This window comes from Panicum hallii, chromosome 5 (genome assembly GCF_002211085.1).
Source record: "Panicum hallii strain FIL2 chromosome 5, PHallii_v3.1, whole genome shotgun sequence".
In the NCBI taxonomy this organism is placed as follows: Eukaryota; Viridiplantae; Streptophyta; class Magnoliopsida; order Poales; family Poaceae; genus Panicum; species Panicum hallii.
The window spans coordinates 47,372,133-47,388,356 of NC_038046.1; positions in this window are offsets into that span (position 1 = coordinate 47,372,133).

Below are 16,224 nucleotides of genomic sequence, written 5' to 3' on the forward strand. Positions count from 1 at the left end.
TTAAACGCATGATTTTTATGATCTGTAAACACTCATCAACGCATGGAGTCGAATTAGTGTAATCTTTAGTTATGGTACCTTCATTATTGAAAGTGAAACTCTGCATAGGAATTGAAGAGGTAAAGAGATTTGTAAAATAATGGATAAACTCATGAGCAATAACTTGAGGCTTGAAAACGCCTGACCAGAGTTGTTATGGATAAACAAAATTCTATTCTTTCGTCTCCTCCTTGAACAAGCATGCTGGAAAAACTTAGTGTTTCGATCTCCCTTGGTAGCCCAATGTTTTTTAGAAATCTGTCTGTAATAGTTAGTTATCTTGTCTGTAATCAGATTATGTTGTTGGATTAAATTTTCCTCTTTGACATGATCTATAAGATGAGGAGGGTCTTGCTGAATAATTGAAAGCTCATTTTCAATGTCATTAAGCTGCTGAGTGAAAGGTTTCTTCTTTTTGACCCACTTCTTAAGAGAACTAGCCAAATATCTAGAACGTTGATGAAAAGGTTTACCTGCAGTTTGATTCCATGCTTAACTTGCCACCTCATGAAAGTCCTCCTCACTGAGCCACCAATTCTGGAACTTAAATCTTCTCCTCATGTAACACCCTAATTTTTAAACTAGAAGTATAAAATAAACTTTGTTAGGTCTTGTTTAAAATTCATAGGGTCTCATTTAAATTCATTTGAATTTAGGAAATTTACCTCCACTTAATAGTATTTATTTTATCTATAAAAATAAATATAAGGAAACATAGGGTTTGTGCATTTCATGCCTCATTGCATTGTTTTATTGATTGCTCTTTATTTGAATTTAAACTTCAAATTCAAATTCAAATGTATTTGGATAGCATTTAAATTCCCTCTCTTTTTCCTATTTGGGCCGGCCACTTTCTTTTCTTTCTTCTTCTCTTTCTTTCCTCCCCTTGCGGCCCGGCCCACGGCCTCCCTCTCCCCTTCTCTCCCTTCCCTCCCGCACGCGGCCCACCAGCCGTTCACCCCGGCCCACCAGCCCGCGCGCGCCCCCTCCCTCTTTCTTTCTCTCGCACTAATAGGCGGGGCCCGCCTATCAGGCCCTTCGTCCTTCCCCCCCACACCGGACCCAGACTCGAACCCGAGTCTGGCTCGCCCCCTCCCATGTGACGTCCCCGCTGCAATCCGCCTCGGGCCCGCACGCCAACGCGCCCCGCGGCCCTCCTATAAGTATCGCCCGTGCTCTAGGGTTTTTCCCCTCAAGCCGCAGCCCTAAACCCTAGCAACCTGAGCTCGCTCCGCCGCAGCCATTGCCGACCTCCGGAGCTCTTCGTGCCGCCGCATCGCTGCTCCCCGCCGTCGAACAACCCCCGCAGGAGCACCGCAGTAGGGTAAGGGTGCTGGCACGCCGCTTCTCTCTTCCTTGATCAAGTTGTCGTGTTGCCGTGCATTGATCAAGTTGTCGACTCGACGGCGGGTTGCGTACTCCTCTGCTTCCTTGACTGCTATTCGAGGTACCACCGAATCACGCTCAAGGAGGAAGATCAAATAAAAACCGCGTTTATCACCCCGTTCGGGATATACGCCTAAAAAATTATGTCTTTCGGGTTGAAAAATGTAGGAGCAACCTATCAATGCGCAATCCAGATGTGCTTCACTGATCCGCTGCATCGGAATGTTGAGGCCTACGTGGATGACGTGGTCATCAAGACCAGGAATCCTGATGACCTGATTGCAGACTTGGAAGAGACGTTCAGCAGCTTACGCAAGTTTCGGTGGAAGCTCAACCCAACAAAGTGCATTTTTGGAGTACCATCAGGGAAATTGCTCGGGTTTATCATCAGCAACTGGGGAATTGAAGCCAATCCTATGAAGATCATGGCCATCACTGACATGGGGGCTCCGGCCACAATCAAGGATGTGCATAAGCTAACAGGATGTATGGTAGCCCTGAACAGTTTCATCTCCCGACTCGGGAGAGAGGACTACCCTTCTTCAAATTCCTGAAATGCCAAGACAAGTTCCAGTGGACGGAGGAGGCCGAGCAGGCCCTGCAAGATCTAAAACAACACCTACAGTCACCTCCGGTCCTTACAGCACCACTCCCGAGAGAAGATCTACTACTCTACATTGCGGCGACAACTCTTGTCGTCAGCAGTGCCATTGTAGTCGAGCGCAGCGGGGAGGGCCATGCATTTGGAGTGCAGAGGCCCGTGTACTTCGTCAGCGAGGTACTTTCCGAATCTAAGGTATGATATCCGGTAGTTCAGAAACTTTTATATGCAATACTGATCACATCAAGGAAGCTGCGTCATTACTTCGATGAGTACAAGATCACTGTTATTACGGATTTTCCGTTGGCGGATATTCTACACAATCAGGACGCCACGGGGCATATATAAAAGTGGGCAGTGGAACTGGGAACTTTGTCAATTGACTTCAAGCCATGCACTGCAATCAAGTCTCAAGCTCTAGTCGATTTTATGGCCGAGTGGAGAGAGAACCAAATTCCAACTCTAGTCGACAAGCTAGAGCACTGGACCATGTATTTTGATGGGTCTCTTAAGCTCAATGGCGGCAGTGCTGGAGTCCTATTTTTTTCTTCAAGAGGCGAACAACTGAAGTATGTCCTCCAGATCCTTTGGGAGGTATCCAATAATGAAGCCGAGTATGAAGCCTTGCTTCATGGGCTACGTTTGGCGATATCACTAGGCATCAAGCGACTACTTATATACGGCGATTCACTTCTGGTCATTCAGCAAGTCAACAAAGAGTGGGACTGCAACAAGGAGACAATGGACGCCTACGTATAAGAAGTGCGCAAGCTGGAAAATAAATTTTCCAGCCTGGAGGTTCATCACGTGATTCGGGAATCAATGTTGGCGCAGACATACTTTCCAAGCTAGGATCCACCCGTGCACAAGTTCCAGCCGGAGTTTTCGTCCAAGAGCTGAAGCAGCCATCCATCAAGTCCTCACCTCAGATAACCACTGATACCGGCCTTCAACAACCCGATCGGGAGGTTATGATGCTTGGAGAGGACTGGAGAGAAACTTATATCGATTTCATCCGGGACCAAAGACTACCTGTGGATATGGACGCAAGAAGCGCAGCGGTAGCTCGTGTCATGCGCAGAAGCAAAGGTTTTGTCCTAGTTGATAATAAACTTTACCGGCGTGGCGCATGATCAGGTGTACTCATGAAATGCGTCACGGGAGACGACGGCTATGACATACTGCGGGAGATACATGAGGGCGTATGCGGCAACCACGCAGCTTCAAGAACGCTAGTGGGGAAAGCATACAGAGCTGGTTTCTGGTGGCCCACCGCAGTGTCCGATGCTGAGGACCTCATGCGGAGATGCCAAAACTGCCAATTCTTTGGCAAGCAATCTCATGTCCTAGCTTATAATCTTATTACCATACCGCCATCCTGGCCGTTTGCTTGCTAGAGCCTTGATATGATTGGGCCATTTACAACGGCGCCAGGTGGTTTCACCCACGTATTGGTAGCAATCGACAAGTTTACCAAGTGGATCGAGTACAAGCCGATAACCAAGTTCACGCCAGACAGAGTCGTCGATTTCATCTCCGGCATCTTGCATCGCTTCGGCTTCCCGAACACCATCATCATGGACCTGGGATTAAATTTCACGGCTAACCAGTTTTGGGAGTTCTATGAAAATGTGTGCATCGAAGTCAAATATGTCTCTATTGCACACCCAAGGGCCAACGGTCAAATCGAGAGGGCGAACGGCATGATAATTGAGGGCCTCAAGAAAAGACTCTATGATGAAAACAGCAAGAAAGGAGGAAAGTAGATACATGAGTTGCCACATATCGTCTGGGGGCTTAGGACTCAGCCGTCCAAAGCCACAGGACAAACACCGTTCTTTCTTATCTACGGCTCCGAAGCAATCTTACCGGCTGACATCATATGGAAATCCCCAAGGGTTGAAATGTACAATGAAGGCGAGGCGGACGAAGCAAGGCAGCTAGAGCTTGACTCTGTTGAAGAGGCTCGCTGCACTACTGTTGTTCAGTCAGCATGATACATACAGGGGATCTGACGATATGACAACCGCAACGTCAGAGAACGGTCGTTCAGTATAGGCGATTTGGTCCTACGCCGCATTCAAGACGAGTCTGGCTTACACAAGCTCAATTCGAGGTTGGAAGGACCGTTCATCGTCAATTAGATTACAAGACCGGGGTCTTATTGACTACAATACCCCGAGGGCCAAGACGTCCCAAATTCTTGGAACGTTCAGAACCTGCGCAAGTTTTACCCATAAGAAGACGTGCAGGGATAGCTGTTCTCTGAGCGCCTAGGCGGTTTTCTTCTGATTCACTTTGGAGGCTATGTGCCATAGAATCCGGAATGTAAATTTTTTGTTAAAATACGGAGGCTGTAGCCACGTTCATATTTTATATGAATCGACTTCTTGCCATGAGTATAGCAGTCATTGCGATGATGGTCGCTTTTTTTCCTAATAGGTTGGATCCGCTTGATTGGATTTTATCTAACTTGTTGGACGGGCTCACAAGAGGAGCTATATCTACTACTCCCAGAGTCGCTGCACTCAGGGTGGTTTCGACTTCTTGCCATGAGCATGACAGTCGTGCGATGATGATCGCATTTTTTCCTAATAGGTTAGATCCGCTCGATCGGATTCAATCTAACTTGTTGGACGGGCTCACATGAGGAGCTATTTCGACTACTCCCAGGGTCACTGCACCTGGGGTAGTGTCTACTACTTGGCCTATAAACAGGGATGACAATCCAGAAATCGTAAGGCAAAGATGAGTATAGACGTCAATGACAGATATATTACAAGGAGAAGAGTACTTGTTTTTACAATATCTCAATCCTGTATTACACTCTCTGCTATTTTTTCAGCTACAGGCCAAGCTTCTAGGAGGTACTTGCTGAACTGCTCTTCAGAGCAGTCTGCAGCCGCACCCTGTGCGAATACCTCTAGTCGAGCCTAAGGCCAAAAGGACTTCACAAAACCTAGGGCGTGGCTGACACATGTAGTGGGGGCTTCGGCGATGAAATTGAGGACTTTCTGCGGAGCTCCGAGGAGTCGCTCCAGCAGGGATTGCCCGTCTGCTTCGCCGCCTTCCTGCGGATCCACCATGTCAACAAGTTGTTGGGTGGCTGAAGCGTCCCCCCATCAGGGAAGACTTAAAAGTGTTGCTTTATCAGTCCCAGGAGGCTGATAACACTTTTATTATATCAGATGGTACATCACCGTACAACTCTACGCGGTAATGGGCAGTGAAGCGCCACTATCGCGAGGATTACAACCAAAACCCACACAACTACACTAGCTACGAACAAAGGATCATCAGAGTCTTGCGCCATGCGGAATCCAGCGGTGGCCTCAACCACAGGCAAGACTGGGTGCAGGACGAAACCCTACTCGTTGTCTTCGGGGACGTAGTCTGGGTCTTCCACTGTAAAAATAGGAATGGGGTGAGTACGAACGTACTCAGCAAGTCCAATCACACCCACGGAGGGGGGGGGTGTAATAGAATTTAATGCACAGGATATTCCAAGGATAAGGTTACGGTTCATTTGCGGAAAACACAGTTATATGCAGGGGTTCGTTTTAAAAGCACTTTTCAAAACAGGTGTTCTTATACCAAGAAGCACACAGTGTTAATCCACACAGGATCCAGGTTTGAAAATGCTACCGGACTCCCCGTCCGCCGTAGCTCACGGCACAACTGCCGGACACCTTCCAAACTACTCACACCAGCCCATCATTTCCCAGAGATAAACACTAGTTATGTGACCACACCATAACTTGCCCAATACCGTGGGCACGGCTATTCGAATAGATTTTAACTCTGCAGAGGTGTGCAACTTTACCCACAGGTGGGGTACCACAGCACGAACACCTTAGTGCCGGTGCAGATCCCATCAAAGCCCTTACCCACCTTAGCTAGACCTGACTAGCCACCACGGGATCTATCAAGGGGTCATTCAACCTACCACCGAGGTTTAACCGGGGCATAAGTCACACAGAGCTTATCCCTTCTCCTTGATCACCCGTTGCTCTCAGCTCTCCTGATGGCTATCAGGCTAACTAGTGGGGTTTATGCTAAGCCGTTGCCCATACAACGGTCAAGTGGTTCGCACTACAAGAAGCTAGGTGAGATGTCACATCAACTCGGTCCTTAGGGGTGACAAGATGGATATCTCCCCTCCACGCTCAACCACACAGGTACGAGCACACCAACGGCAATTCACACAGAAATGCCATCCATCCCGTCCGACTCGTTTCTCAAATCCACATTTTTACCCCTTCCCACACACACGCATTTTCTTTATAAAATCAGGTGGTCAAGGTATGGTTGTCACAACAAGGGTGGCTATCCTACCATGGTTACGGCACGCAAAACCATGCAATTTTATAAAACAGGCCATCGGGTTGTGTTTATAAAAATTAGGACAAGAACATGCATCAAAGGGCGGAATTGAACTTGCCATCGTCAAACTCTTGCGAGAAGTCCTGATCGAAGCACTGTCCCTCGGGCTCGGGGTCGCGGTACTGGTCCTCGTTCGCTTGGTCACAGTCGGGACCTTCCTCGTTCACTCCGTATCCTACGACGCAATCAAATAGGCACACAATCAAGCACAATAAGTAAAAGCTTTTATTGTCGAGCTCAAATCGGAAATAATTTAGTTACGGAGTTAGGGGTAATATTTTTGGGTGGTTTCTTATTGGCATGGCTAAAACTATACTAGAAAGGGTGTGGTAAAGTTTTGGGTCAATCGGAGGTTGTTTCACACATAAAATGACACGCTAAAGGGAGTTTTAGGGCTTAAACGGGGGTTCAGGGGCCTATTCATAATTATATAAAGAGATTAGGGGCTTATTTGCGAATTCTATAAACATCCAGGGTATGCTAAAGGATGTCAAATATATTTGGGTTTACATAATGGAGGGGCTTTGTTTGAAATATTAAAAGGAGCAGGGTTATTTAGCAAAGAGAAGTAACTAAAGGAGGGGGGGGGTTCTTTTTGAAGAATACAGGAAAGGGCAGGGGGCCATGGGCAAAATCGCCCCTTCTTCTTCCTCCCCCTCACCGCGTGAAACAGAGGAGGGATGGGGGCTCGGCCGGCCCCCAAATCCGGCGGTCCTAGGGCCTAATTGGCTCGGGCGTGTGGGGGAAAAGGGGGAGGAGGAAGAGGGGGTTCGATTCCCGGCCTTACCTCGGGCCGGGGCGGCGTGAGGCGGCGGGCCGGCGGTGGCAAGCGGCGGCGGCTCGGGAGCTCGGCGGGGGCAGCGGTGGAGCGCGGGGGAGAGGCAGGGGCTGCGGTGGAGGCTTGTGGGGGGTGAGAGGCCGCGGCCGGCCTACTTATAGGCGGCCGAGCGGCACGGGGAGGCGGTGGCCGGCGGGGCGGCTCCACGGGCGGCCATTAATGGCGCCCGTGGCTTGCGGCGGGGCGCGGCCGTGCACAGCCGTGCACGTGGGGGGGGCCGGCGGCGGTGTGCGGGCACAGGGGAGGCACGGCGGGCGAGGCGGTACAGCGGCGGGGCGGGGCAGCGACGGGCGGCACGCGCGGCACAGTGTCCGTGCACGCGTGCGCGCGCGGCGCGGCACGGTGCGGGCCAGGGCGAGGGCGTGGCGACGGACGGCGCGGCGCGGGGCACGGCGTGGCGCAGCGGGCGGCGCGGCGAAGCGCGGGCCCGAATGGGGCGCGGCAGCGGCGGACGGCGCGGCGGCCGTGCGGGCGGCGCGTGCGCGAGCGCGTCGCGGCTCGGCCGTGCGCGTGCGCGTGAAGCGCGTGCGCGCGAGGGTCGGCGGCGCGCGCGCGTACGGCGGCGTGCACGCGAGGACAGGGGCGCCAGAGGCCGGAGCGGCGTGCGGGGGTGGCGCTCGGGAGCAGAGGAGCAGGGAGAAAGAAACAGGGAGGAAGGAAGGAGAAAAAGGAAAGGGAGGAAAGAAGAAGAAGGGAAAAGAAAGAAAAGAGAAGGAAAGGAAAAAGAAAGGAATAGGGAGAAAAAGAGAAAGGAAGAAGAAGGAGGGAGGGGTGCCGGCGCCGGTCGCAGCGGTGACCGCGGCCGGTCGGCCACGCGCAGAGAAGCGCGTGGTGCGAGGAGAACGGCGAGGGGAAAAGGAAGATGCGCCGGCGCCAATCGCGGCCGCAGCCGCGGCCGGTCGGCCACGCGCGCGCGGGATTCGCGCGCTGTGTGAGATAGGACTTGCGCCGGCGCTGTTTGCGGAAGGCGGTCGCGCGCGGTTGCCGTGACGCGGTGGCGAGGGTTAAGGCGGTGCGCGCGAGCGTTGTGCGGCACAGGGCGAGGGGGGGGGGAAAAACGTAATTGGCTTGCGTCGGCTGTCAAGATGGCGGGGAAAGGTAGCGGGTTAGAGTTAGGGTTCGTCGACGACTAAGTCGTTGATCGGAATGTTTTAACGCATGTTTTAAGTTGGTAAATTTTCAGGGCGTCACAAACCTACCCCACTTAAATGAATCTCGTCCTCGAGATTCGGCTGGCCCCTAAACAGATGGGGAAATTCCTTCTTTAGGGCCTCCTCGCGCTCCCAAGTTGCTTCCTCTACTCCATGTCTACTCCATTGAACTCTGCATATCCGTACTTCGGAGTTTCTGGTTCTCCTAGTGACAGTGTCTAGAATCTTGACCGGCACTTCCTGATATCGCAAATCCGGTTGCAGGTCTATTGTTTCCACTGGCACATGTTCTCCCTCAGGCACTCTCAAACACCTTCTTAATTGCGAGACATGAAATACTGGGTGTATGTCCGACATTTCTTCTGGTAACTCCAATCGGTATGCTACTGCTCCGACCTTCTTCAAAACTCGATATGGCCCAATATATCGAGGGGCTAATTTTCCTTGTACCTGAAACCTCCGTGTCCCTCGAATGGGTGAGACTTTGAGATAGACGGATTCTCCCGGGTTGAAACTTATTTCCCGCCTCTTCTTGTCTGCGTAACTCTTTTGTCGGGACTGAGCCGCCTTCAACTTCTCGCGGATTTCCGCTACTTTTTCTTCTGCTTCCTTTATTAGTGCGGGTCCTACTAGCGCACGTTCTCCAACTTCCGACCACATTAAGGGAGTTTTGCACTTTCTTCCATAGAGGGCTTCGAACGGCGACATACCCAAGCTGGCTTGGTAACTATTATTGTACGAAAATTCTGCATAAGGCAGACTTTGCTCCCAATCATTTCCATAGGTCAAGACACATGCTCTCAGCATATCTTCCATAATCTGGTTCACCCTTTCGGTTTGACCATCTGTCTGTGGGTGGTATGCAGAGCTAAAGTCTAACTTAGTACCCATAGCTTTATGCAGGCTTTTCCAAAACCTAGACGTAAATTGGGTCCCTCTATCCGAGACGATTCTGCTGGGCACTCCATGTAACTTCACTATATTTTCCACGTAAAGTTTTGCCAACTTTTCTCCGCCATAAGTGGTCCTTACGGGTATGAAATGTGCCGATTTAGTGAGTCGATCCACAATTACCCATATGGAATCGTGTCCCTTCTGTGTTCTGGGTAGGCCTACTACGAAGTCCATTCCTATTTCATCCCATTTCCAGACCGGAATAGGCAAGGGTTGCAATAATCCTGCTGGCTTTTGATGTTCGGCCTTGATCCTTTGGCAGGTGTCACAATGTGCCACAAATCGTGCGATATCCGCTTTCATTCCATTCCACCAGTATTTTTGCCTTATGTCCATATACATTTTGGTGGATCCTGGGTGGATGGAGTAGGCCGAGTTATGGGCTTCGTCCATGATCAATTGCCGGAAATCTCCGTTCTGGGGTACACAAATTCTATCCTCGTACCATAATGTTCCCTCATCGTCCACTCTGAAACCTGGCGCTTTGTTTTCTCCAGTTTGCTTGCAGATCTTTACTAACTCCTGATCCGAGCTTTGAGCCTCTCTAATTCTATCCTCTAGGGTTGATTGGACGCTTAACACATGGCTGGAACCTTGAGGGACAATGTGCACATTTAATCGTGCCATTTCCTCGTGCAGGTTGTTATCCTTGGACCCATAGGATTTCCGGCTTAAGGCGTCGGCTACCACATTCGCCTTTCCGGGGTGATACTGAATTTCCAAATTATAGTCCTTGACCAACTCCAACCATCTTCTCTGCCTTAAATTTAAATCCGGCTGGGTAAAGATATACTTCAGACTCTTGTGGTCGGTGTAAACCTCACACTTATTCCCGATCAGGTAATGTCTCCAAATTTTAAGGGCATGCACTACAGCTGCTAGTTCCAAATCATGGGTCGGATAGTTTTGCTCATGGGTCTTTAGTTGGCGGGAGGCATATGCAACGACTTTCCCGTCTTGCATCAGTACGCACCCTAATCCTTGTCGGGATGCGTCACAATAAATGACAAAGTCCCGATGAATGTCCGGTAGGGTCAGCACTGGGGCGGTCGTCAGTCTTCGCTTCAATTCTTGAAAACTCCTCTCGCAGGATTCTGTCCAAGCGAACTTTTTCTCCTTCTTAAGAAGTTCCGTCATGGGTCGGGCTATCTTAGAGAATCCTTCAATAAATCTCCGATAGTATCCGGCTAATCCAAGAAAACTTCTGATCTCACTAACGTTAGTCGGTTGCTGCCAATTGGATACGGCTTCAACCTTCTCTGGGTCCACTGCTACTCCCTCCGCGGTCAGAATGTGACCAAGGAAAGCTACTCTCTCCAGCCAGAATTCGCATTTGCTGAATTTTGCATATAGTTTGTGTACCCTTAATTTTTCCAACACCACCCGCAGATGTTGTTCATGTTCCTGAACACTCTTGGAGTAAATGAGTATGTCGTCGATAAAGACCACGACAAACTTATCCAGCTCGTCCATAAACACCTTGTTCATGAGGTTCATAAAGTAAGCAGGGGCATTGGTTAGTCCGAAGGACATTACGGTGAACTCAAACTGCCCATAGCGGGTGACGAAAGCTGTCTTAGGGATGTCACTTTCCTTAATCTTGAGCTGGAAATATCCTGACCTTAGATCGATCTTAGAAAAGTACTTAGCTCCCTTTAGCTGATCGAACAGGTCATCAATTCTGGGGAGAGGGTACTTGTTCTTAATGGTAACCTCATTCAGTGCCCGGTAGTCTACACATAACCTCATACTCCCATCCTTCTTTTTGACAAACAGCACTGGGGCTCCCCATGGCGACGAACTTGGTCTAATGAAGCCAATTCGTTGCAGTTCTTCTAATTGTTTCTTTAATTCCGTCAACTCAGAAGCCGCCATCCTATAGGGTCTCTTGGCTATCGGAGAGGTTCCGGGAATGAGGTCTATGACAAATTCTATATCCCTGTCTGGCGGCATACCGGGAAGCTCTTCGGGGAATACATCTGGGTATTCGCTTACTACTGGGACTCCTTCTAAGGGCTTGGCTTCCACGCTAAACACCATTGGGTCAAACTTACTATCTCGGGTTCGGCAGATCACTTGTACTCCTTCGTGGTTTGTTAGGTGTACCACTTTGTCGGTGCAGCCTATGAGACCATTGTGTCGGCTTAACCAATCCATCCCAAGGATCACGTCTATTCCCCCAGGCTTAAGTACTACCAAATCTGCTAGAAAGTCTACCCCACTTAAGTTGATCCTTACCCGTGAACAACCTAATTGGCAATTGATGTCGCCTCCAGGCGTCCGGGTTAATAGGGGTGTTTTTAGTAGTACTGTAGGTATTTTGTGCTTCGCCACATAGCTCGAGGATATAAACGAGTGTGATGCTCCAGAATCAAATAATATTGTCGCCAGAGCTGAGTTGACTAAGTACTCACCGAGCACTACGCCCTGTGCTTCTTGAGCCTCCTGCGCGTCGATGTGATTGACGCGGGCTCGTCCAAATGATTGTTGCTTCACTTGCTGGCCGTTGTCGTTGTTGCGGACGGGCACTCGGTTGGCACCGGTCAGGGCTGGTCTGGGCCCATTCACTGTGTTGGAGAAGGTCGACGTTGCCGGCTTATTCTTGGCGTAGGGGCAATTGGCGATGAAGTGCCCTGTCTCTCGGCAGTTGAAACAAGCCCTAACATTGTTGTTGTCGGGGGTGGCCTGACTTGCATTGCTTTGCGGGGCCCTCGAGGTATTCTGGCTTCTAGGCGGGGCCTGTGATCCTGTCACCTGGGACTGAGTTCTATACTGCATTGGGGCTTGAGTTCCTGGTGCAGTATAGCTGGAATTTCTCGGCTTTTGAAAACGGTCCTGCTGGCGGGCCTTGCTTTCCAGGAATTTGCGTTTGTTGTCCTTTCTTTCTTCAGCCTTGGCCCTTTCCGTAAGGATGGCCTTGTTCATCAGAGTGTTGAAGTCAGGGTAGATCTGAGGGGTGAGCAAGGTCCGGAGTTCTGGGCTCAATCCTTTCTTAAACATATCTTGCTTTTTGTCATCATCGTTCACCTCTTCTGGCGCGTACCGGGCTAATTCTATGAATCGGTGGGTGTATTCTTCCACCGACATGCTTCCCTGTTGTAGTGCGCGGAATTCATCCGCCTTGCGCTTCATGGTAGCCGAAGGAATGTGATAGCGGCGGAACTCCCTTACGAATTCTGCCCAGGTGATGGTAGAGGCATCTTCGGCCGCGGCACAATAGTTTTCCCACCAGGATAACGCTGTTCCGGTGAGCTGGTGGGCTGCCAGAAGGACTTTATCCCGGTCCTGACATTCGAATGGTTCGAGCTTCCTCTGAATTACTCGCAACCAGTCGTCAGCATCCAACGGGTTGCAGGATCCGGCGAAGGTTGGTGGCTTGGTCCTTAGAAAGGCCGTCAGCTTGTCGTTCATGTTCTGCCCTCGTGGCTGCCGGTTAATGAGGGCATTTGCTAGAGTCTCCAGTATGAGGGTCTGGTTATGGATGATCTGCGCCAGGTCTCCGAGGGGTGGGGGCGGCGGTAGTTGTTCTCCTTCTTGACTTCCCCCTCGGTTCTGGCTTACTTCTTGTTCTCCTTGGGGAAGATCTTGTTCAACGGGATGTGCTCCGACACTAGCGGCTACGGGGTTCCGGCCGCGGGAGGCTCTCGCAACGTTCCGGGGGGTCACCTGCTGATTACGGTTACGATTATGTGATGTTTAAGTCGTTTAATTCGTATATAGGGCGGAATCTACTTCCTGCCAGTAGGTATTTAACAAGCAGCACACAGCACACAACATCACACAACAGGCACAAACAACTTTATTACTGCGGAAGGGGGGTACAGCTTGGGGTAAGGCTAGGTCTCGCACTACTCGTCCAGGGTCACGCCCAAGGGCACGACTTAGACAAAAAGGGGCTGGGGTGTACACCGCTAGGGTGGCGTCGGTCATTCTACTCGCGGGGTAGGCCTTCTTCTGGGGCGGAAAGCGTGAGTGATCCTTGCTCGCCGTCTTCTGGATTTCCATCGGTCAAGGGTTGCGCTGCAGCATCTCCCTCGACGGCGGCAGCAGAGCTTTCAGGGTTCTCGGGTGGGGCTCGTGCGCTCCCGAAGAGTGATCCCCACCCTATGACGGGTGTCCCGAGCAAAACATGGTCTTCCCCTATCGCCGGGACTGGTGTTCCACTTTGGGTCCAATCTTGCATACGCCGGTCTCGGGCCTGCCTGAGGCTCTCTTGGGCGACAGCTTCGCTACTGACCGCGGCTGCGGCTCTTGCCTCGGCATGGGCGGCTCGGATCTGCTGTATCCTCACCGCGAGCTCTGCTTGCTCGGCTCGGTGAGTCTGCTCCCTCAGAAGGTTGGCTTGCTCGTCAAAGAGTTGGTCCAGGGCGGCTAGGTAGGTAGCCACCTGGTACAGGGGGCCTTCTTCGTGGCGACGTCGCTCCAGGTTTCTCATGCGCGCTTCCCAGACTGGGGTTCTGATGGCCGGTGGGAAGAACTTCGCTGGTGTAGGGGCGAGGTGTTCTTCAAAAATCCGGCACAAGTAACGGAGTGCTTTCCTGATAGCCAAGGGGCAGGTGTCTTGGTGTCTAAACCCTGTGGCGGTCGCCCGCCAGGGCTGGATGTCGGGGTAGCGGTGGCTCCTGGCGATGACCAGGATCACCCTGCAGCGGAGGGTACCATGGTGTTCGTACTCTCGGCTGTAGTACCTTGGGCGCTCTGTAACGCCAAGGTCCTCCAGGGTGTTGATCAAGAGGCTGGGAAATCCAGGTGCAGCTTGGCAATCGCCCTGGGTCCATCCTTCCTCAGCCATCTGAAACAGGAGTAGGGTAAACAACATGGTATAGGTGCAAAAGCGGGTAGATGATATTTATTATTACAACAAGGGTGGTACAGTTTTCATGGATACGTGGTCATTAGGGTAGGGTTTTTGCTAGGGGTGCTAATCCTATCATGGGGATTCTTCCTCAGTCCTGATAGAGCGCTTCTTTATTGGAAGGAACCGATCCATCTCATTTTCGGTCTGAGTACCCTTGTCCCAATGGGTCTCCATGGGTTCTTCTTCTTCTTCTTCGATCCATCCACCTATCCCGTTGCGGCTCTCGTATTCTTGCATCTGGGCTTGGAGGGCGGCTAAGGAATACTCGGCGTTTGCGGCTCTTGTCCGTTGTTCCTCCAGCTCCTGGGTTAACTTTTCAACCCCATGGATTAGCTTCTTCAGTTGTGCCGACTGTTCGCGGCAGAGTGCATCCAAGCCAGTAAGGTAGATGGATAGGTGGGAGACCGCATCTTCTAAATCTTCTTCTTCTCGTCCAAGTCCCCTCATCCGGGCAATCCAAGTGCGTCCACTTCTTTCAGCGGGTGGGAAAAATCCCATAGGAGTCCGCTGGAGGTAGTGCCTGTAGAGCACACGTAATCGGCGCAGGGCTTTACGGGCGGCCTTTCGGTAGGTGTCGGGGAATCGGAAGCCCTTTGTGGAGATGAACCACGGGTCTACTTCAGGGTAGCGGGTGCTCCTCTCCATAAAAATCATCATGTCACACCGGAGGGTGCCCCCGGAGATGTATTCTCGGTAGGCATACTCCGGTGGTTCCATGATTCCAATGCGTTCCAGGCTGAGCAATAGTAGCTTGGGGAGGCCGGGCTCTGCGTGGCAGATTCCGTTGACCCATCCATTGTCAGCCATCTGGAACAGGATAAAGAAATCAGCGGTGAGTGTTTGTGTAAGCAAAGGGTTATGTCAGGACAAGTTCTAGGGCCTAAAATGGGGTCTCGCTCCTAGGGTCACGTCCTACGGCCAGCCTACGGCTCTGATACCACCTGAAGCGTCCCCCCATCAGGGAAGACTTAAAAGTGTTGCTTTATCAGTCCCAGGAGGCTGATAACACTTTTATTACATCAGATGGTACATCACCGTACAACTCTACGCGGTAATGGGCAGTGAAGCGCCACTATCGCGAGGATTACAACCAAAACCCACACAACTACACTAGCTACGAACAAAGGATCATCAGAGTCTTGCGCCATGCGGAATCCAGCGGTGGCCTCAACCACAGGCAAGACTGGGTGCAGGACGAAACCCTACTCGTTGTCTTCGGGGACGTAGTCTGGGTCTTCCACTGTAAAAATAGGAATGGGGTGAGTACGAACGTACTCAGCAAGTCCAATCACACCCACGGAGGGGGGGGGTGTAATAGAATTTAATGCACAGGATATTCCAAGGATAAGGTTACGGTTCATTTGCGGAAAACACAGTTATATGCAGGGGTTCGTTTTAAAAGCACTTTTCAAAACAGGTGTTCTTATACCAAGAAGCACACAGTGTTAATCCACACAGGATCCAGGTTTGAAAATGCTACCGGACTCCCCGTCCGCCGTAGCTCACGGCACAACTGCCGGACACCTTCCAAACTACTCACACCAGCCCATCATTTCCCAGAGATAAACACTAGTTATGTGACCACACCATAACTTGCCCAATACCGTGGGCACGGCTATTCGAATAGATTTTAACTCTGCAGAGGTGTGCAACTTTACCCACAGGTGGGGTACCACAGCACGAACACCTTAGTGCCGGTGCAGATCCCATCAAAGCCCTTACCCACCTTAGCTAGACCTGACTAGCCACCACGGGATCTATCAAGGGGTCATTCAACCTACCACCGAGGTTTAACCGGGGCATAAGTCACACAGAGCTTATCCCTTCTCCTTGATCACCCGTTGCTCTCAGCTCTCCTGATGGCTATCAGGCTAACTAGTGGGGTTTATGCTAAGCCGTTGCCCATACAACGGTCAAGTGGTTCGCACTACAAGAAGCTAGGTGAGATGTCACATCAACTCGGTCCTTAGGGGTGACAAGATGGATATCTCCCCTCCACGCTCAACCACACAGG